This window comes from Agelaius phoeniceus, chromosome 2 (genome assembly GCF_051311805.1).
Source record: "Agelaius phoeniceus isolate bAgePho1 chromosome 2, bAgePho1.hap1, whole genome shotgun sequence".
In the NCBI taxonomy this organism is placed as follows: domain Eukaryota; kingdom Metazoa; phylum Chordata; class Aves; order Passeriformes; family Icteridae; genus Agelaius; species Agelaius phoeniceus.
In genome coordinates, this window is record NC_135266.1 from 29,183,157 (window position 1) to 29,205,680 (window position 22,524).

At 38.6% G+C, this 22,524-nt stretch overlaps 2 protein-coding genes across 22 annotated transcripts in view; one reads left to right on the forward strand and one right to left on the reverse strand.

The window, feature by feature from the left end:
* The window catches only part of LOC129117135 (uncharacterized), a 63,269-nt gene extending 47,707 nt beyond the window's left edge, over window positions 1–15,562 (reverse strand). The window contains exons 1-4 of the mRNA XM_077173381.1: window positions 15,427–15,562; window positions 14,608–14,653; window positions 9,129–9,237; window positions 770–1,138 (exon numbers count right to left, since the gene is read on the reverse strand). The gene's annotated coding sequence lies outside the window, so the exon portion shown is untranslated. The remainder of the gene's footprint in view (window positions 1–769; window positions 1,139–9,128; window positions 9,238–14,607; window positions 14,654–15,426) is intronic.
* LOC129117132 (uncharacterized) overlaps window positions 1–18,770 on the forward strand; it is a 66,255-nt gene extending 47,485 nt beyond the window's left edge. For 20 of the 21 annotated variants that reach the window (XR_008533809.2, XR_013180855.1, XR_013180853.1 and 17 more), the window contains 3 exons: window positions 4,937–5,021; window positions 15,487–16,994; window positions 17,815–18,770. The gene's annotated coding sequence lies outside the window, so the exon portion shown is untranslated. The remainder of the gene's footprint in view (window positions 1–4,936; window positions 5,022–15,486; window positions 16,995–17,814) is intronic. The other variant, XR_013180828.1, reaches the window with a different exon arrangement.
* Window positions 18,771–22,524: the final 3,754 nt, after the last annotated feature.

The window sequence follows — 22,524 nt, forward strand, 5'->3', positions numbered from 1 at the left end:
TTTAGGAAAGTTCTGACACAAGTTTGGATGTGGAAATGGGATCTTAAGGATAGAGGTACATAACTCTCTGAAGAGTTATGATGTAACCTTGGCTGCAAGAATCTGTTCGAGGAGGAATTTTGATTAATCTTCAGATGCAAATGTCACAGTTTAGGGCCATTTATTAAATTTTTGAGTCTTGCAACTGGCTCTGAACATTAGTGTACTTGGGAGGACCCATGACACTGTGTGTGATCTCTAAGTGGTGTCTTGGAAAGCCAGGTTTTGTTCTTCTTTTTCTCCCTATAGATCCTTAAAAATATGCAAATCTATGTGATCTGCTTCTCATACAAAGAGTTGAAAATTCAGCTATGGATCAAAGATTAGAGCATATGCCTATTATTGCAGCTGCCAGTTAACTGATCCAAATGTTTAACTCTTTAAAGAAAGAGAGGGTCAGCAGCTTTATGAATAATTGTTTCCAGACAGTCTTCAGTTAGTTGGATTTCTATATCACATTCAACTTCAATTGCTGCTGTCATTTATCTCCATTCCACAGAGTTTAACTTTACTAAATTCACATGTTAGTAAAGAGCCACTTACTCTTAGACACATCCAGAGCATGCTCCATACTCATCGACTGTTTTTATGGTGCCTCATAGATTAAATGAGAAAAACTGATGCCATCCAAACACCTGCCCTGTGTCTTTTGTCATGCTATAAAGTGCAGAGACAAAGAAACCAGGCCATAAATGACTCAAAAATAAAACAAGTCAGGGTGTGTACCAACCTTTTTGAAAGCTTGTCTTCACTTCTGTATCGACAGTCAGAATGAGAGGTGTTTTGCTGACAACCATGGTGCCACACTGTGAGAGAACACTGGGCTGCACTTCCTTGTCTTTCAGTCTTGTCTTGCCCTCATGAAGAAAAGATCTTCAGAGGTTCTCTGATCATGTTCTTTGTCCCACTCTGGTGGGCACCACCTCAGTCTCAAGTGCCCCAGACACGGGACCTTGTGTTGGGATGAGCATTACCATCCATATTTCAGTGCTTCCTGCTGGAGAGTCACCAACTGCTGTCTGCAAGCTCTCATGCTGTGTCAGTCTCCTTTGCCATCTTTCTCCTGCTTTGGTGCAGTTACCAATCATGCAGTTGTTATCTGAAATGATGCAAAAAACGGTGTAGGGAGTTTATTTTTAGGTGATGGTAAACTGAAAAATAAAACATATTGGGACTCTGTTCTTATTCCAGCTTTGGTCTGGACTATTCAGTGCCAGCATGCCCTACTTCATCAAGTAACCAAGTCTCAAGTTAAATGCTTTACTCAGCGGATACTTGATTTTGAGAAAGAGAGCAAACATGCTAGTCTAAACTAAAAAGGACTAAGGAGACAAAAGTGTTAAGGACAGGGTCTAGACCCTTAGCATCTCCTCAGGAGAAAAGATAAACACCTCTCTTTGGCCAGGTCCAGTTTCCTACACCTTTCTGAGGAGCAGTAATGGAGAGTGCTATTTATTATGTGTTGGGATGAACGTAGGGAATGTTTTCCACCATTTAAAAAAATAGAATCCAGAATTTATGGGAGTTTGAAAAGCAATTTCCTTTTAAGGTGCAAATTCCTAATTTGCCACATAAAAGTACAGGAATTAAGTGCTAAATCCTTCTTTGCCAGTGAGACTTGTGAAAGGAGGTACGAAAAAAGAGTTACTGTTAGGTTTCTATTCATGTGTCCAGAAAGCCAATGTATGCAAAAGTGCTGAAACAGCCCTGATTTTTTTTTTTCAAAGCCTTCCTGCCGTTTCTGACTGACTTTTAAAAAATGAACCCTTGTCCAGTTTTATTTGTGTGGTGGGTTCTGATTTTGTTCTGCCTGTACTGTATCACTTTTCTCTCCTCACCATTAATCTTCCATGAATGTTCCCTGGGGCACAGTTCTCCCTTTTCTGCATGGAGAGTTTCTATTGAAATTAATGGACTTTCTTCTCGTGGGTGGAAGGAAGAATACACCCTTATATCAGCCCTGTTGCAAAAGAATATTATTCATTGAAAAAAAGTGTTAGTCTCACTCCTGAAAGCCCAGGGTCTAGTCAGGCAGATTATAGTGGGAGATCCCAACAGGAGGTCTGGTACAGAAGCAAGAACTACTTGTCCAACGTGAAAACAAAAGCCAGAACAGAAGACTTTTTAAATGTTGGAACAAAACCCCATGGAAAGTCAGTGGATATACTATGTGAAGAAGTGTACTGTCCCAAACCTAATTCTAGGGCAGACCCATCTGGTGGAATACACTCAGTGAAGATATCCATTCATGACCTGTAGAACCAGGCATGTTCACAAGAACAGCATGCAACCAAAGACTAATTTGATCTGCAAAGAGGCACTGCAGATTGGCCAGAGGTGCTGGGCCACGCAAATAAAGGTACATTGTGCTGTGCAGATGTATCACCTCATTTGGAACGTGGGCTTGGGAGCTTGGGCATCTTTGACACAGTTGAGCACTGCACAATGTACACATGCTAATAAGCATGGCTACATGCCCTTAGAGGCTTAAATGGAAAAGTCTTATGTTCCTTCACAGAGAACCCTTTGCTGAATTAAAGAGAGTGTTGACAACCTTCAATTGAAACTGCATAAATTCTCATAGGAAGGATAGTAGCTGCAATTTGAGGTCTTGAGGCAGGCGGATGACCTTATAAAATATACTACAGTATCTAAGTTTAGTAAAACAAACACACTGTATTTAAGTAGACTATGGAAATGTAAATATGCTTCAGGACTGGCCCCAAGCAGTATATGTTACAGTAATGCTGCTGTCACATTTTGGATAGATCATTGCTGTAGATACTATAATCTAAGGCTAGAAGATAGAATTTAATATGCATGGAGAAATTTAAACAGAGGATAAAAAGCCCTCTTTCCTCAACAGTATTTTCAGGAATGAACCTCACCTCCACCTTGTAATCCAAAAAAAACCCCAAGCTTGTCTAACAAGGCATTATATAGATGGGCTAGGCAACTCCAATATCTTTAATAATTTGGGATATTTCAGAAGGGAAGTCCTTCTAGTAAGGATGACTCCTTCCATGGTGCCTGTTTGCTTCCCATGATTCTTTCTACCATGCAGTGCTAGAAAGGGTAGCAAAGGTTTGACAACCACAGTGGCAGACAAATAAGGATTTCTTGTGTGTTTATGGTTTGTGAAACCTTGATTGTTGTATAATTAACATGTCAGTTACCCTTGGATTTTCAGTTTTAGCAACCGATGTGTTTTTAATGTTTACGTTTGATTTGAGCATCTCTGACAAAGCTCTTGTTACTCATTTGTGTGTATTTTTGGTTGAAGATTATATACATATCTATCAAGATGATTCTTTAAACCGTGCTCTATCTGCTGCTCCTTCCACCAAACCTGGATCGCTTGCTTTAAAATTAGCCTTGTCAAATTTACTTAAAGTGACCAGGCAAATACATACAACTAATTTTGTTATAGGCAAAATTAACTAATGCTCCTTTTCATGGTGAGGTGCTGTAATGATTTTATATAGCAGTCAAACTATTTAAATACTAATGCTGTCTTCATGCTGTAATCACCATTCTAGTCAGATGTCATTTTTAGTAGCCTATGGGGAATTCCATCCCTTAATTATTCTTCAATACACAAACCAAGCATTCTTTAATTGGTGTAAATTGAACAGTGTTCCAAGGCAAACAAGAAGAGGACAAACTAATCAATGATTCTGTGCATGTCTATTGGAAAGCTATTGCCATTAGATCAAGTAACGAATCCTTGACTCCATTAGCTTCAGAGGAACGATGGGGGAAAAATACTGCTAATGCCACTTCTTACTATCAATCAGTAATGAAAAGTGTGCAGCAAATCCTTTAGCAGAACTGCAGCTTTTCTTGAAAGTGCTCATGGAAATTTAAAATATGAAGATATTTTGACTTCAGACTCCCGAGTCATATGTCTTTGATGGGGATTTGTCCGGAAACAATGTGTTTTTGTTCTCTGCTGCCTTTAGTCATGTGGCCTGTTTTTTATTTTTCTTTTTCAAATAAATGATTCTTGAATGATAACATAACTTTTTTCAACTTGTCAGGAACTTTTGGGTGAATTTTCTGTCTCTTCCAGGCTGTTCTCTGTACATTCATATGTATTCACTACTGCAGCACAACATAAATTGGTTGGCTCTCCCATCTCTTTTTTTAATACAATCTGAAATAAAGGTGCTGTATTTAAGAAACAGATGAAAAATTCTTCTCATAAATGTGTCACACTCACTTTTCATTCTTGTCTCTTTTTATCAGTTCTCTAAAACTGATTATTTATCTCTGGAGAGGGAGGAAAAAAAAAGTAAAAGGCCCATTACAAACCTCTGGCCCAGATCTGCCAGTCTTAGAGTTTTAGTTAGTGTGGAAAGTGAAACTCCTCTGGAAAGAGATATACTGGCTATGGTTGTTCACTTTTTAATCTATTTGTTTTTGATATAATATGCTATTTACTGTTTAAGGACCTTTCATGTTGCTTTAAATTGAAGTTTTTAAAACAAGTCTAGCATAAAAAGCTCTAAGTGACATAGGCTGAGTAGAAAAATACAGCATCTTGTACAGACAGCCTTTGTTCACCACATTACAGTTGAAAGAAGTGTAGAGCAGGCTTGGTAGATAACCTGCCTTCTTAAAACAAGAGGGTTTCTAATTTCCACACATCCTAATCACAGTCACATTACTTCACTCTCTGTACCAGACCCCTCAGGGCTGGCTCTAGGTTTTGCTGTGAAGTCACATGTGTGGGGCCTGAGGCATTTTTCCACTTTACTTTTTTCTTTTTTAATCCTTTTGCCGGCTGGGACTCTCTAACTGGCTCTGTTGTCATGGGTGGCTGAGTAGGGTGGTAAGGAAGAGAGCAGCACAGGTAATCACTCTCAAGGTTTCATACTTGTTTTTTTCTTATGAGGATGAAGATGCTGCAATATGTGTTTTCTGAGGAAAAGAAAGCTTCTCCCCTCACCTCCCTTCCCAGACCAGTGTGTGATTTCCAGGTAATTAATTCCCCTCTGTTTCCCTACTTTTTTCCTGTGCTGGTTGGCTCTTGTGTGTGGTTGTACTATTTCTCAAAAAATTAAAGTGTGCCATCTGGCTTAAGGTAGCTTTCTTCTTTCTGTTGCTCTTCAATATCTTCTGTGGTAGCTGTTAGAGGATGTTGATGCCAGCAAGTGGTTATGACACTTGAAGTGGGGATTGTAGAGTGCTGAAGAGGATTTTCAAGAGTGATAAAATCTTCACTCTGCTGAGACCATGATCTGAAAGCCAGTGGATCCTTTGGAGTCTGTATCTGCTTCCTTGCTTTGGAGATTTGGCCCCTGAAACAAAGGGATGCCAAATGTCCAGGGCCCAAGCAGATGGGACACGCTCAAGGAGAGATTGTGGGGCAGCTGTGGGGTGCAGAGGGGATACAGCTCTGAGATGACGCCAGGCAGTCTAGAGTCTGACTGCACCTTGTTATAAAAAAAGAGGCCTTTTAAAAGGCCATACTATGCATACTATGTTACAAAGGGAAAACTTTATCTAAGCAGAATGTTAGATAAGATGTTTCTGTAAAGACTTCATAAAGTTAAACTTTGCATTTTTTGGTAAATCTTGTGAATTTCACTCTTTTTAAAAAGATAGCTGTACCACTATTCCCATATACATGAACAAGCCTTACTGGTGTTGAAACCACATAAGAAAAGAATCAGGCCAACTTCAAAACTATGCTTGGGATCCAAATGACACCACTGGGAGGATTTAGCATAATAAGTTTACCTGAGGTTGGAACCTGTGCCTTCGGTTGTGTGCCAAATGTGGTTTAGGCTATAAGAAAAGGCTAAGATTTGTCATCTGATATTCATGAAAAACAAAGGAAGACATTTTTATTTTGGTTTATTTTTCAAAAAATGCCAGCCCCAGATTGTTGGGAAAGCTTCAGTAGAATAATTTCTTAATCACCTTTATGTTCTTAGGCATAGCTGGCCTTCAAAGTCCATATTAAAACTCCCCACTGATTTCCTTGGGATTATGCCCCTCAGAATGGATGACAGGAGAAACAAATACTCATCAGGCCTCAGCCATTGCCTGGCAATCCCAAGGGAAATGCCCCTCTGATCCCCACAAGGAAATCCTCAGACAACATTTTACAGGATAAGGAAAATCTCTTCTTTCCCAAGGATGACAGAGAGAAAGACAGACCATGGGAGGCGGGATGTGCCACTCCCTTTCTGAGACAAAGGGAATGCACTAACACACCAGCAGCCAAGGGAAGGGAAGCCAGAAGAAGGCTTTTGTAAAAGGCTAGGATAGTTAGTGTGGATGCTTCAATTTAAACAGATACAAATGTGTTAATGAAATGATGTGAAAAGTCCTAATTTTAGAGTGTGACAAAATTTCAAAATTCTTTTTACCTTGTTACATACTTTAACCCTTATGCAGGTGACTCCAGAGATCATTCTGATTTGAAAAAAATATGTTTTAAATGATACATTTGTTTGCTTCTTTTGTATTTAAGAGTGAAGTAAATGTTATACAGATGTGACTCTTGGGGATGGTATTAAACAGGAACAGGAGCTGGACTCAGTGGTCATTGTGGGTTGCTTTCAACTCATCATATTCTGTGATTCTATGGTTCTATGATATTTTTTCATCAAATATACAGATACTACCTGAAAGAAATAATATTCTCATTCAGACTTGCATTATACAGGTTATATTCTGTGTAGTTTTGGCAAAGTGCTATTATATCAAGTTGCTATTGATATTGGAACAGAGTTTGGGATTGCTTTGCTTTGTACTTTCTGTTTGGTCACAGTCATAGAGACTCTGCTTCTAAAATCTGCTGCATATACTCCAATTCTAATGATAACGGTATGTCATATTGACTTGCTTTATTTTATAGTACTCCAGCCAGCTAATTCATCATGGAGAGATTCTACATGTTTATTTTTATTTTTATTTTTATTTTGTTCTGTTTTGTTATGTTATGTGAATGAGCTCACCTTTGGTCATGCAGACCATTCTATGACTGACTTATCAGCAGATAAGTCCCATCCGCAATTCCTCTCACTCATAATGGCAGCTGTACTGGGCATTTATAGTGTGTTTTTTTCCCTAGATTTATTTAAAAGGGTTTGGTTTTTTTTTTTTAATGGTACCACAAAAGCAAGAGTTCCATCAGCTTCTTAAAATAAATTAAAATATCAATGTAATAACTGCTAAGGAATTGCCATCAGCTAAAACTATGTTCACATTATTTTGGAAAGTAGCTTGCGCAGCCTATTCTCAAAGGTCTTCAGTGGGGGAGACTCTAGACCCTCCACAAACAATAATTTCCACAGCTTCAATGTTAGAAGCTTTCAGCTTTCACTGTTAGAAAATTTTTGCCAGCATTTGACCTGACTTTCCTTTGTTTCAATGTAGTACTGTCACTTTCTGTCATCTGGCTGTAGTCCTGAAATACAAACTCTTCCCTGCCTCTTCCCAGAAGGCTTTTAACATTTGAAGTCCTTGGATTTTATGTCCACTCATTTTCTTTTCCAGATGAAATCACCCCAGTTCAGATTTCTTTGTAGGTGACATTTCCCAAATTTCTGATCATTCCCATTCCCCTCCTTCGGACACTTTTGAAGGCAGCTGTATCTTTTTTGAAAAGTGATTTTTTTAATGGGGTCCCTGCCAGCGTGCAGCTGAGCAGCACGATCACTGCCTTATCTTACAAGAAAGCTTCTGTCTGCTCAGCTCCCAACAGCTCAGCCCTCTGGCACCCAGATATGCTTCTGATTTTCTTTCCCACAACTCTGGGGGAAGAAAAAGAGAGATTCTCCCTCATTCAAAATCAAGCTCCAGTCTTGTGTTGCCTGCTCCTACCTAGTGGAACCTTCAAAGTTCTTCAGGAGCTGCTTAAGAGGGAAAAATGGTCCTGGATGTTATCTTTCGGAGGAGAATGGAAACCAAGATTTTTCTGTGTTATATGAGACACATTTGACCCCATGCAATTTTTCTCTTTCTCTCTCTCTTTTCCTTCCAATATGAAAACCCCCTAAAAATGCAATGTTTAGTTTTATCTTATTTTCTATTTTTTTTCCTCATGTAATTATTCGCATTACTAATTTAAGCGAATGTGATACGAAAGCATAGTTTTAAACCAAAAACGCCCAGAAAACCAAAAACTTGTCTTTTTTTTTTAACCATTATTTCTTCCAAAGTGGCTTGCATCATTCAGCATAAATTTTTTTTCATCTTCAGGTCAGTAAAATTTTTGTGAAAAACCCTCACCAAATTTTTGAGCGATTGTTCTCCTTCTTGATTTGACACATTTGAGCAAAATAACTCATAGAAAATTCTAATATAATTCTGCCACCTATGTAAATTCATTCAGATTTTACATCAGGATAGCTGGTTAGTTTGTTTGCAGCAGCATATTTTGAATATTTTTTAAAAAATTGCATGATTTTAATCACAGAAAACATAGACTTAGGTGCCTCACTCCCTTAAAGTTAACAGAAAACTCCCTTGAGCTTCTCTTGGGAAGGGTTGAGCCTTTAATCTTTGTTTGTATAATAATAAAGTCCCTGAGATAGGCTGGTAGAAAAGTTTCTTTGAGACACACTTGTATCAATGTTAGGTATGGGGTTTTTTTCTGATATACCCTGGTTTCCTAGACTGCTTAAGCAGGTACTAATGATTTTGTCAAAATTATCTCCTCCTGACCCTCTGGTATGTCTTTCTGTTCCTATTTCATGAAGGTAGATAAATATTTTGCAGCAGAAGTGTGAAAATATATTATATATATATATATTTTTTTTTTTAAGTGTGGTTCATAATTAGTCTTCTGTTTTCTTACTCCATTAAATTCCATTCCACATGATCATTTCTGAACAAACATTTGCTGTCAATATTTGCTGAAAAAGTCCAACTCAACCAAGTAAATAAAGCATTAGAAAACATAATTTTGTTTCTTCATTCAGCTAAATCCATTAAGACTTTAACACAAGTAGAAACTAAAGACAAAGGGAATTTCTTAAAATATGAAGGCCTGTAGCACATTTGCATTTTGAAATTAATTGCTGACCTAATTATTTGTCAGTAGTAGGATAAGTTAATCAAATATAACTTACAGTAAAGCTTCTAAACACCCACAGGATTTTCTCCCTCAGAGTAAATTGTCATAGTGGTCCAGTTTGACAATCCATTCTCACTGTCATCTTGCGACCAAAGGAAGACTATCTGCGAAATGGTACCATATGGAGACACAAGAGAGAATGAAATACTTAGATCTCCTGTACAAAGGCATGATAAGCTAACAGTCACCAGAGGAAGTCAGGAACGACGAAGCTTTGAAAAAAGAAATACCCCGCCTTTCAAATCCATTTAGATTTATTTTTATACTCTCTCCAATTTAGACTAAAATAGTCTGATAATAAATATGCATATAAAATAGAAATCAAACGTATTGTGCAATGTTTCATTTCTAGCATATCTGTGGATCTGCATTTCAGGCTTAGCATTAGTTTGATGAAAAGGCCGGTATTTATAGACAAGACTAGGACCTTTCCCTCTTCATCTTACAGAAACTGACTTTGCTATCCCCAAATAATGTGTTGCCACCAACCACTTCATGACCTTAGGCTAAGAATGCACAATTTTGCTTCAAAATGCACTTGGAAACAAAATCTGATGAAACCATCAGGTAATGTGACCAATGCATTATTTTCAAAAGGCATAGCTAGGCGTTTGAGCTAGAAATACCTCATCAGTAGTAATATGAACTACTTCATCGCTTCTGTTATTATAGTACTGCCTCTCTCCTGTCATCTGCTGGCAATGGCAACCCACAGAAAAGGATGTTTTTCTGATCATTTTGCACTCATTAAATACAGCTGTCACAATAGCGGATGCGAGACTGCATACAAAACTTTTATGCCACGTCAAAATAAAGCAGAAACATTTTAAAAAGATCTGAAACCTTTGAAGCCTTTTCTTGAGAAATATTGAAATATTGCTTTTTGTTGTTGTTGTTTGCGACAATTGAAAATGTTCCACAGCTACACACATTAAAACTCACTGCAGAACAAAACATCATCCATCAAAATTAAGGAAAAAAAGAAAAAAAAATAGAGAAAACATAAAACCAAACCAAATCTCTCTGAAGCACAAAGTGTTTGGTTTCTGAGAGTCTGAAGTTCTGGTTCATCACCTGATTTCTGGGGCTGAACATTCATTGAGTTTCAAGATCTCAAGGGACCTGACATTTAATTCTGGATTATGGATGAAATCTGCCCCATAAAACTTCCAGCTGAGTGAAAACATCTTCCCCTAGTTCCCCATTCTGAGAAACAGCTTTCTTTCAGGCTGAGCAGCACTAAATTCTGTAGTTTTTTGACATTATTTCCTTAAAAAAAAATATTTAAAAGGTCATTTTGAATGACCCCAAAACCATTTGACGAGTGGTGTGAACAGAGAGCCCCTTATGAGTAGCATGAGCAATTACTCTTGTTTGGATGCAAGTGTGTTCTGAAATACTGTACCATGCAAGGTGACCTATTGAAGACTTTGGTCACCCCGTAAGACCTGCAAGAAAGCAATAATTTGCACCTGTCTTGCACCTCCCAAATTCAGAATTGCATGATCATAAAAGAATAAAAAGTTGTTAACTTTGAAGCATCTCCTTGAGTTGATGGCTACTGTGAAGCAGGTCAATTGAGAAGATTACAGATTTTCAAAAATACAGAATTTTCAAATGACACCCAATTTTGGGTAAAATAGCTACTCATATGAACATACTTAAGATATTCAGGATGGCTGGTCTAAAACGTCTATCAAGAGACTTCGAAGACAGGATGATACAGGTATAAATCAATGACTTCTATTACTTGCAGTAACTCATTGAACAAAAATGAGATCCATTTCTTTGTAGTAAGTCTGCTCTTTGTTGTAAATCTGCCTTCCTGAATGTATGGGCTTGGGCCAATTATGTGATTTACTTGTTGTGGGCTTTCCATTCCCTTCTCATTTTTAAACTGAAATTTTTGCCTGTGCAAACAATGATGAGAAAAATGTGCAAGTGCATGTGCATGTACACACGTGTGTATGTCTAAACGAACCTTTAACACACCCCTGAAAATTTCTTCATGCTCACAATACTGCCAGCAGTAGGATGCATGGAAAGGAGGCCCTTGGAAGCCATGGCTGGTCTGGAACAGCCCCAAGCTCTCTCATTCCCCCTGCAAAGTGCAAGCACATGATGGCCAAAGGGAAGCAATTTCCAGCATTTGTGTGGCTGGCACCCATGCAATGCAAGCTGCTTTCATTATGGGGAGCTAAGTGTGTCTCCATGAGATTTGGTGACACTTACAACTGTTGTGTGGAGATATTATCAGCTCTCTCACTCTATCTCTCTCCCCCTCCTCTCCCTCTCTCTGACTTGCTTCTTCCTGACGCAACTATTTCCTGCTCCCTTTACTTCTCTTCCTGGATACCCTTTATATTGTCCTTTACCTTTGTTGATGCTATCTTTCCTGAGGTAAAAGAAAGAAAACTGTGTCCCTGGCTTCGGGAAAAGGAGAAGGACAGCGCAAATTTTACTCCAAGAGCATATTCTCCTAGACCAGCAGTTTTTGTTAGAAGGCGTGACAGAATTTGTGAGTGAGAATACCAACATTGGGAAGAGCATTGCTGAGTTCTTGTTTGCAATTACTGCCTACCATCAAAATTCCTGGCTCAGGCAGTCCCAAGATCAATTCATCTGATGTCCCAGACAGAGTCCGCTTCCCAGATTGCAGAAAACTTTTTCAGACAGCACTAGACTCCATAAATCTGAACCTCAGGGCACTAATCCCAGCTATGGCTGCAGGGTCGAGTCACTTTGGGACTTGAGTGAATGGGGATAAATCACAATGGAGTGACCAGTGGAAGGAAATGCAGCCAGAAGAAATCTCAAACTGTAGGTTGTGAATGAGTATGAACAGAAATTAAGGTAAAGATGGAGAATTTGGCATGCAGTACAGGAAAGAAAGGAGTGAGAGAATTCAAATAAAGGGCACAAGTAATGAAAGAGAGACAGAAGAACAGAGGAAAAGGAGGAATATTAAAACTGTGAGAAAGAGAGGGAAGAACGCAATATAGGGAAGGACAATACAGGAAGTGGGAAAACCTTACTGGGAAAGTTGAGACAAAGGGAAGATAAAAACCATGTGAAACACCTACAAGCAACATATTGTGTGCATCTACACCATTTCACCAGCCCAGAGTTCACTTTCTCTCTCAACATCAGAGTCCTCCTGCTGGCCTTGGGCCAGCTGAGATACCCCACTCATGCCCTGGCTGCTCCTGTTCCTCCCTTCTGGGATTCGTGTTCCTTCCTACTGCCATCCCATACTGAGTCAATATACTCAAGTGCCTGGCCAACTCCTGTCTTAGGGCTTTCAGAACTAATTTTCAGACTGGACTGTAATCTCAAAATCTGCCTGAGAGGGCACGGTATAATCCCAGCTCTATTTTAAAGGTCAAGTCCTGCAGGTTTTGCCTGGTTTTGACTCATTCAGACCTTCCAGTGATTTCAAAAGCCATTGACCTAGATAAGGGAGGGCAGAACTGGGGCCACAGTCAGATTTCCAGTATAAAAAGTGACTTCATTTTTAGATGGCTTCACTGTACCTGCTGTGAGATTTCACTGCTCTATATTCCTCATTGAAATACGTGGAAGGTTCTGTACATCAAATACATAAAAGATTTGACTTTTAATTCCTACCATGTATTTTGGTAAGAGGAATTAAATGTCAAAACACAAAAGCAATTATACACTTAATGGTAAAAAACATATAATCAAGTCATTTTTTATATTTTCAAATTGCGGGGATTGAAGTAAAAGGGCAAGAGGGTCTTACTTTGACATTATAGGAGATGGAAAGGCACATTTGTATCCTTTTGTACCTTTTACAAAATGAATATGCCTGTAATCAGACCCATTCATTTTGAAACGGAGATTGTGCTTTAGATCTATGACATATTTGCGAGGGTGTTGAGAAAGTATCTAAGTAAAATGTGCCATAGGAAATCAGCTCTGGAGAAATGCAGTTATTCTTCATGATGATATACAACTAGTTTGGCATAACACTTGGGGTGAAACAAAGCCTGCTTGTATGGGCAAGTCATGGCTATATATTTAAACAATCATCGCTACAGCAAGGTAGGCAAAATTTCCTAACTTGGGAAATGTCCAAGCTTCAAATTGATGGAGGCTGGGACAGTGATCTGGGACACTCTGCTAGGAGGTTGTCAGCTTCTCCTCTGCAGTAGGCAGCTGCTGAAGGCCACTTTGGGGTTTAAGACACAGGTCTGTGTTTTAGCTCTGCCTTTGTCAGGTTAATTTTTATGTCCCTTTCCTCTATGTACCTACCAAACTTAAAGGTAAAGTCCTGGTGATGCCTCTGTTTCTGTGGTATTTGAAAATATTGGCTAATTGCTGGTGTATCTGTACATTCCCTACCGCAGTGAACCACTGCTCCTATTACTCTCCAGCAGTGACCTGGTCCTGCAGTCTGGGCACAAGGACAGGGTGCATCACAGCTCTCTCCAGCCTGAGTAGGTGCCTCTCCTTCCCTGAGGCTGGGGATGACTGATGCACATTTACAGCCCAATCTGTCATTTCTCTATAGCAAGACCCTCTGTAGCTGAGACAGACAAGGTACAGAAATGGACTTCTGTGAGTTTAGTGACAACAGAGTGCTAAAATGTCTCTTATCCACTTCTACAGCAGTTTATGAGGGAATGGAAGACCTACTAGTGATAAATATTGCTACATTACTGCAATATGGCAATTGCTTATACTCAGCATCAATCTTTGTGAGCCATTAGACCAAATTCCTTTTTAACCCTGCAAAATCTACAAACATATCCCGTCAAAAACATAACAGATGTAAAGTGCGGGATCATTCCTCCTTCCCACAGACTAGTGTACTCATATTTTTCCAAATTCTCAGGTCTGATTCCTGCTTATGATGATATTGCATTTGTGAAGCTGTCAAAAAACACTAAAAATTATTATGAATGTCCCTGCTGTGTAAGTAAATATATACAGCTAAGTGGCTCTGACATGAGGTAGATGAAAACTCCAAAACAAAAAATTCAAAGACACGACTTAAAATGCCCCAAAAATGAAATTCAAGCTGAATTACCAATCAGACCACATTTTTGCCATTCTAAAGAGGAAATATTTATTTGGACCATGGTGATTCCCTGTATACACAGATAGCTGGCACTTTGCTCAAAGCTTATCCAGGTAGCCAGCTTACAGAAAGGATTTCCCCTCAATGGATTTACAGTGGATTTACAATCAGCAACCTGTCCCAGACAAAATGTGTGTTATTTACTATGGAGCTGGACAAATTAGGGCTCCATTTTAATGTAAGCTCTAATTCTTGACTTCCAAGATTAATTTTGGCATTTTTTTTTTTTGGAGTTTTTTGGTATAGAAATACTTAGGTGTTTTCTTGATGACTCTTTTATAAAGGTATCATAAAGATTAAAAACCTGATCCCAACAAATAAAAGGTAAAAATAATCATTTGAGGAAATATGGAAACATTGGCCAGTTCACCTGGAGATCTGCTGCTTCTGCAGGCTGCTTCACATCTGTAGAGATCCTAAAAACACAAAAAGATTTTAAGAGAATACTTGTATTTATATTTTATGACTTAGAAATGGTAGAACATCTATTTTGCATGCCAAAGCACTATTATTATATATCTATATTTAGCTTTCACTTTTAGTGGGTGTTATCTGCTAATGTATATTTTGGGGAGTTTGAAAATTTAATGTAAAACTATGGTATTTTTCACTTTCTGTAAAGAGTGTGATTTTGATAACAAAAGAGAAAAAAAATCTCCAACCTGCTAAATGGTACTTACTGAGAAAGAGGTTTCTCTTTTCCAGAGAGAAGGAGGCATTGAACTTTTAAATTCTACTTGCAGGGTTACAATTTTATAGGGGGAAAAAAAGGATCAGAAAAATCCCATTTTTTACAAAAGTTAATTTCTCTCAAATTTGGACCAATTGAGTTCTATCACGTTGTGTTTCTCCTCAGAGAGAATGCAATGACTGGCATAGGAAGACTCTGAGAACAAATTTTTTGATGGACATTTTCTGTCACCCTTTACCATCGCAGCATACATTTTCCTGTCACATAATATACGGTAATTATATGGATTTTCCTCTTTCCAAATCAGAGGAATGCTTCCTTACTTGAATGGAGGGGCCACAGACTACTAGTCAACCTAAAAATCCTGTTAGCATTACATCTCAGCATAAATAAAGAATTTGGATCAGTGCCTTGTTAGATCACCGCTATTTCTAGCTCGCTGAGTAAAAAGAGCATTTTTTGCAGCCTAGTTTGATAAGTAAAAGGTGTCTTTCTCACCTGCGTGCACTCTGAATTGTCACTCTCATTCTTTGTTCCTTTGCATGCGGTTGTTGTCAGCTCCCGAGTCACAGAACCACTTGCAGGAACGGCTCAGGAGAGTTTCGGAAGAAAGGGAAGGGAAAAAAGGAGCCGCATTTTTATTTAACGGGAGAAGGAGAACATAAAGAAAAGAAAGGTGTTCTCAAGAACGTAGCCTGCAGCCTTGTCAGGTAGCATTTCTTCAGATGGTTTTTTTCTCACCCCTTTCCCACCCCAAGATCTCTCTTCATCATTTTTTTAAACATCTCTTCTGGGACAGAGACATGAAAGTGAATTGTGGGTCAAAGGCAAGAATTAGGGGTTGCCAGGTCTGCTTTCTGATGGCTTTACTTTATCTTTGTGTCCAAGCTCTTGCCAGTTAGCAGGTACTGTGGGTTATCCATTCCAGTCACATCATTTTCTGCTTGATGACAAGCATCACACCTTCATCCATCACATTTACATTTCAAACTGCCACACTGCTCTATTGATTAATTATTTAGCAGCTCTTGGCCACTTGTGAGCGTTTCTGTGCTCACGTTTCACAGGGAAGGTCCATTCTTTTTATTTATGTGCAGTTTTGTAAAGCTAAAAAAAAAAAAAAAGGTAAAGCCTTTATCATACACACATGCCCCTAACCCATGTGTGTGTGCCTGTATCTGTGCACACATATGTGAATATTTACGTGTGTGTGTGTATGCTGGTACAATTAGGCACACACAGGGAGCAGAAGCAGGTAACCTGATCAATAAGCACATGCTCACACTGATAATAGATTTCTGAGTTTTCAGAGCACTGAACAGCAGATCAATGAGACCTTGCAGGTGTACTGGAGCTGGGAATTGAATCAGCTACATCATGCTCCCTACAGACCTGCAGGGAACACAGACATCATCCTCTGGGCTTTGTCACTTTGAGCAAAAGCAGGTGGAGCATTTTTGCAGGTGCCTGCTAATGGCTGTGTTTCTTCCACATCACAGTCAGGAAAGGGCAGCCTCTGAACAAGACAGGAGATCCAGTTCGACCCAGGGCACAACTTGCTCCAGAAAATCGCTCCAGCTGTCTTTTCCTCAGTTCTCCTTTTATGAAATGCAGAATGAGGATCTAAATCTAATCTTATACTCCTTTAGCTTGCTTTATTTTATTGTCAGATAAAAATCCACTGAAAGAATAAAACCTACCTGCTCTACCTGAAAATCCAGGTTAGCTCAGAAATCTGTGTCTGGCAGAATGATGTTTGGCCTTGCTTCTGTTCCCTGGGGCACTCCTGGGCACTCTGCTTTAGCTGGACACTTTCCTGACCCACTACCACCACCTCTCACCCAGCAGTTCCCATGAGAGCAATCTGTAATCCTTTGGTGTCCCAGGTGGTGGTACATTCCAGACTACACTCTGATATTGGTAACTGCTTGTCCCAGGATTCATGTCCCCAGAAGGAACAGCTGCAAGGAGAAAGCAAGATGCACAGTTCCACAATGGGAAAAGAAATGTTTTCAATAAAGGCTTTGGAAAAGTCATCACACACTTGTGTTGGAGCAGAAAATGAGGTAATCTTGAAGTCTCGAATTAATTTATTATTTGGTTCTGTTTTAATGTTTTCTACTGTTTTCTTTTTTTATAAGTTTATTATGGATACAACCCAACAAATATAAACAGAGTGATTCTTTTTCCTGTTATTAATTTTCAATGATTTTTGACTTATACAAAGCTTATTAAAATCAAAAAGAGTAGGTATGTTACCTTTGTGGGTTCTGGTGAGACCTTTGAAGAGCAGGGACTACATGGCTTTTATTACTTCATCTCTCACATTTCTGTGTTTATCCTTCAAATTGTAAAAGTCAATGTAATACCACTGACTTTTTTGTAAATGGATGGGATTTGTGTCGCTATTCAGCTCATCATGTGAATGCTGTTATGCTAAGGTTGGTCAACATTTTTCTGTTAAAATTACTAGGTTTATTATAAAGTACATTGGGAACTTGAACAAGGTGAGTGAGTATCCTATTTATATTTACAGTAAAATATTATACCACTCATACAATGCCACAAAACCATCTGCTTGGTCTATTAGTGTTGCTAGTACACTATGTAGCACACAGAGAATAACTGACTGGGTCCTTTCTGTTGAAAGTATTGAAATGAAAAAGTGGAGCTAGCCTTAGCTCTGACTTGTGGTGGAGGACTTTGTTGTTTGGTCAAATATAATCCCCATCTCTGAATGCAGTTAAAGGAAATATTTAATGTTTAATTTTTGCCATTACTTCGCCTCTATGTTTTCTTCCCTTCCTGCCTCATTCAGTCCTTTTCTGTCTCTATTCTAACAGAAACTTCTGTGAAGTGCAAATTAATCTACTTGTATTTTTTCAGCTCTTTCCAGAATTCCTCCACCTCTGGCATTTAAAGTAACCACTTGATGCTGACAATCCAGACAACTCCCATATCTTCTGCCTGTACAGCACCAAAACCACCAAAACTAGTGCCTGACAAAGAAGACCACTGAATCCTCGCTAGTGAGGGAAATGTTTCTCTTGCTTTAGTGTATAAAGGAGGAAGGGAATGTAGCATGTAACTCCTTGGAGGGAAACACAGCAATGGACGGTGTTATCTGTGAGAAATCCTGACTTCCCAATTTCCAGTGTACTGTGAATATTCAGAGAAAACATTTTAATTTCTGCCTGTTATCCTAAGTGATTTTCACTGATATAACTTCTGCATGTGAAATGTCATTGCAGCAGTATTAAGTTATAATTAGAATAATTAAAACTTCTAGTAATTTGAAAATCAACATTTTCATGGTTAACCAAAGGTGATGATATCTATTACCTCTATAGTAAACAAAGTGTCTTATAATGTAAAGTGCAAAAATGAAGGACAGAATGTGAACTTTTAACTTATACAGCAGAGTGGTTCCTCTTACATGAGTAACTCCAACAAGGAAACAAAAATACTGGTACCGTGGCAACACTTGATAAGATAAAAGATGTTATTATCAAGATCTCTCTGTAGTACTCTTCCACTGTAAAGATGCAAAATTAAAAGAAGACAAATGAAGTTCTTTCTCTAATATTGTCATCATATAGTGACAATGTACTGATCTGCCTCTTAATTTTTCCCCTTCATTTCTCTGGAATAGCCCTTCTCTGTAGAATAACAGTCTCTTTTACATACCTATTCATTCATTGATCCTAAAACTATGTGATACAGGGATGATACGGCAGCAAAGCTCGTCACACTTTTTCTTTTCTGCTTGCTTCATCTCTTCACATTTGCAGCTAACAGGCTTGCTCTGTATAAAAAGAATAAACACAGTAATTGGTTTGCCATAGGTGTGTTTAATTTGTATTGTCACAAATAAACAGGAAAAACAGCACTTCATCATTTTTGGCTAATGAGATCAGGAAAGTATTTTCATAATTGAAAACAAAGAGTCTTTTAAATAAGAGTTTTATATTAGAAAGTGAGAACAATATAAAACAGAACCCTTTTAGCGAACTCTTCTCTAAAATGCCAAACATGATAACAAACAAAACCAATTAAGCTATGAGTGGACTTCTTACTTTACATAGATTAAAATACACAAACATAAAATTCTCAACATTTTACAGGATTATACAGACTCTAATTCTTATTTATTAATTTTATTCTTGCTGATTACCATTTCTGACTGCATAAATACTAGCCAGCAAATCCTGCTATCACCACTAATGAGAGAGGTACCAAGAAATTATATGACAGACACAAAAAATCCAAGTAGAGCAACAGGTGGTTCTTCCTATTGTCTATGAATACAACATTACCTTAACATTTTGAGTAGCAAATATTCAGCTGTTGCTGAGAAGGTGGTCAATTGCATCATCAAACTTAGCTGGCTTCCACTTGGTGACTAGAGTTCATTAAAGATGAACATCCACATCTTATTGTCAATCCTTTTCTGCAAAAGAATTATTGTTAATCAATTTTGATATAAAGGTCAGAGAAGAAGAATGCTATGTCTTCTGCCCAAGCCTGGTCATTCAGTCAACAGAAAGAGCCAGTACAGTATTTTCCAGAGGAATTAAAAAGACAGACAAATAAACAACCAACCAAACCATGAAATAGCAAGTCATAGATCAAGCTAATAGTGCAGTGCTGTTGCCCATGGAGAACAGCACTCCTGCCTGACTTCCCAGCACATGGTGCATTTGCTCTTACTTTATTAGCCAAGCAGGACTCACTTCTGCCTTCCCAGTACACCCAGAAGTCCCAGAAATACAGTGATGGTTCCATCTGTTATGGTAATAGCATTAACAACTATTCTTTTCAATCAAGGAACCCTATTTATCAGATGGTCACCTGTAGCAGGAAATCCCACAGGTTGACCACATGCAACACAACTAATTTCTTTTTATTTCCTCTAAATTTACTATCTCGTACCATTTAACTGCACTGACTGCCCTCTTGTTCATAAGTAATGTGACAGAAAAAATAAGGAGGCCATGACTCATGGTTTAATTAATTACTCCCAATTAATCACACCTTCAGGAGCCTCAGGTAGGTACAATATTGAGAAACAGACTTCCTTGCTATGCCTTTTACATATAACATTGATCAAGAGAAAAGGGAGAGTGCTTCTGTCCCTCAGGGGTGTAACTCTGCATTGCTTTGCTGGAGAATTACAGCAGGATTGAACAGAGAAACATCTTTGGGAAGCAAGCACCTCACAGGAATACACATTTCTACTTCATTCCTGCCTTTTTTACAAAAATGCTTGGAAAACATGCAGAAGTCATTGATCCATAGGTGCACAAAACCAGCTGTTTGTACACAGTCCATCTTAACATTAATCTGGCTGAAACTGATAAACAAAAAGACACTGTGGGATGAGCTCATTGTAGGTAACTGCTCTGCACCTGCACAGCAGGAGAAAAAGTAAATTACGGTCTGTCTCTTGTTTTCTCCAGACTAATAAATCTTAATTTTTTCCTAAAGAATGGCATGTGGAGAGGAAACACCCTGATTCAGAGCATTGTGTCTAAGGGGAGGGGTCTCTGCAAGGTGGCAGTGACAAGTCTGACTGCTCCATGAATTGAGACAGACCTAGGGTAACCTCATACTCAGGATGATAGGTAAAACATCAGTTTACAGCATCACTGCTGGGACTATGATAATGCTGCAAGAGATACCAACAGGGTTATTGATTTATTTGAATCAAATATTGTTAACATCAGCCAGAGGAGAGGACTCCAGGTCCCAAACTGGCTAGGGGCCACTTTGCTGAAAAGGGCTATGATTACAGATAATTGCTGGAACTGGAGTACAGACCTTGTCTTCGTGACTTTGCATGTCCATCCGTTTTTCTTTCCCCTCTGAGATTTCTACCTTTCCCTCCAGAGAATACAAAAGACAACAAACAGCACACAAGAAAACACAGTCACTTCTTCAAAGTGCTGCTTAAAACAATGTGCAGTGCCATACCTAGGCCTGCAGGGAGCTGGCCATTAGGCTCTGTTTCAATAACCTTCTTTGGGGACAAAGAAAGAGAGGCTAGCACTGTGGTTAGAAGAGGTGCAAGATGCACTGAGGCACCTTCCATTTCCCCCTGGTTTTACCTCTCCCTAGAAAATGGGAGGTGTTGGAAGGAGGAAAGTACTCTAGACCCTACTGACTTTAGATGTCATTGCTTCCACTTTATGAGAGGGGGGACATCCTGAAGTCCAGAATTCTGGTGGCATGTGAGAACTTTTTCCTCCTCAGCTGGAGCTGTGACTGAGCTGTGAGCTGAATTTCATAGTCAATGCAGCAATCCAATAAGATAGTGCCTTGATGTTTGGTGGTTATCTTGATTTTGGTAGTGCAGTGGAAAACGTTTTGTACTTAACTTCACATAAATGACACAGGCACAGAGATGTGAAAAGTCCTGTAGGAGTGGTAGCAACTGCATTCAGCTTTTAGGCTAAGGATTAGCTGCCTTTAAGTAGGTTGCCCTCACTAGATTGAGAACTGATTGCAATACCTTCTTCTTTCTTCTTTACCTCAATCAATAATTTTTAGGGTTCAAAATAATCAGAGTGCAATAATTCCTCCACAGGAACAGTCATGTAGTGATGAATTACATATTCCAGTCTGCATAAGTATGAAAGAAGAAAGGCAAATTTCGAACAAAATCTGCTGTACTGAGGCTAAATTTGTGTCTTTGCAGCTGACAGGTATGTGTCTTTACTGCCTTGCAAAGTTTAATACTTAATGGGAATAAGCTTTGGTAACACAACAGACATTAAAAAACAGACAAACCAGCTGAAAGCTCGGCTGTATGTGTCCTGTGTGTGCGCCTTTAAACACTATTAAAATTGAATTTGACTAGACTTGCTCAAATCAGACCTGTTATCAACAACACATTGTCTCAGGAGACCAACATTTGTCCAGTTAGGGCTTCCTTCATTAATCGTCCAGCATCAAGCAAGCCAAATCCAAATCTGTGGAGAAAAAGCAATTAGATATTTTAAGCAGTGATAAGAACACCACAAATAATCAATTTCTATGGCATTAACAGCTACCTGGCCCAGAAAAAGTCTATAAAAGCTAGAATTTATTGCAGAACACCAGACAGCTTACAGAGCATTGATTCTTAGTAGTATGCATAGATTGCTGGATTTAAAGAGAAATCCCTAATGGTTTTTACCTTTAATTTTTTTCCTTTTAAAGGGAAAACAAGGATAAGGTGTTCATGAGGCCAAAATACAGCAAAAGAAATGTCTAAGGACTGTTAAACAGATTTTGTCTATCTTTTAGATGAACAGAATACTACCACACTGTTTAGTGGCTATTATGTGCAATCTAATGCATAAACTTTGTAAGAGATGAGATGCCAAATACAGTCATAATATTCTATGGTTAGAAAAATACATTAATTTGGCTTATTTTTAAAACATCTATTGTACCTGAAATGCCAACAGATTAGAAAGCATTTTTGCATTTGTTCTCCTTGTGAATCTTTAGGCTTTAAAGCCTTCTATTCCTCCATAGCAATCTCATATTGGAGTATTTTATTCTGCATTAAACTTTGTGATTTGTAGCTATTTATAAAAGCAAAACAAAAGG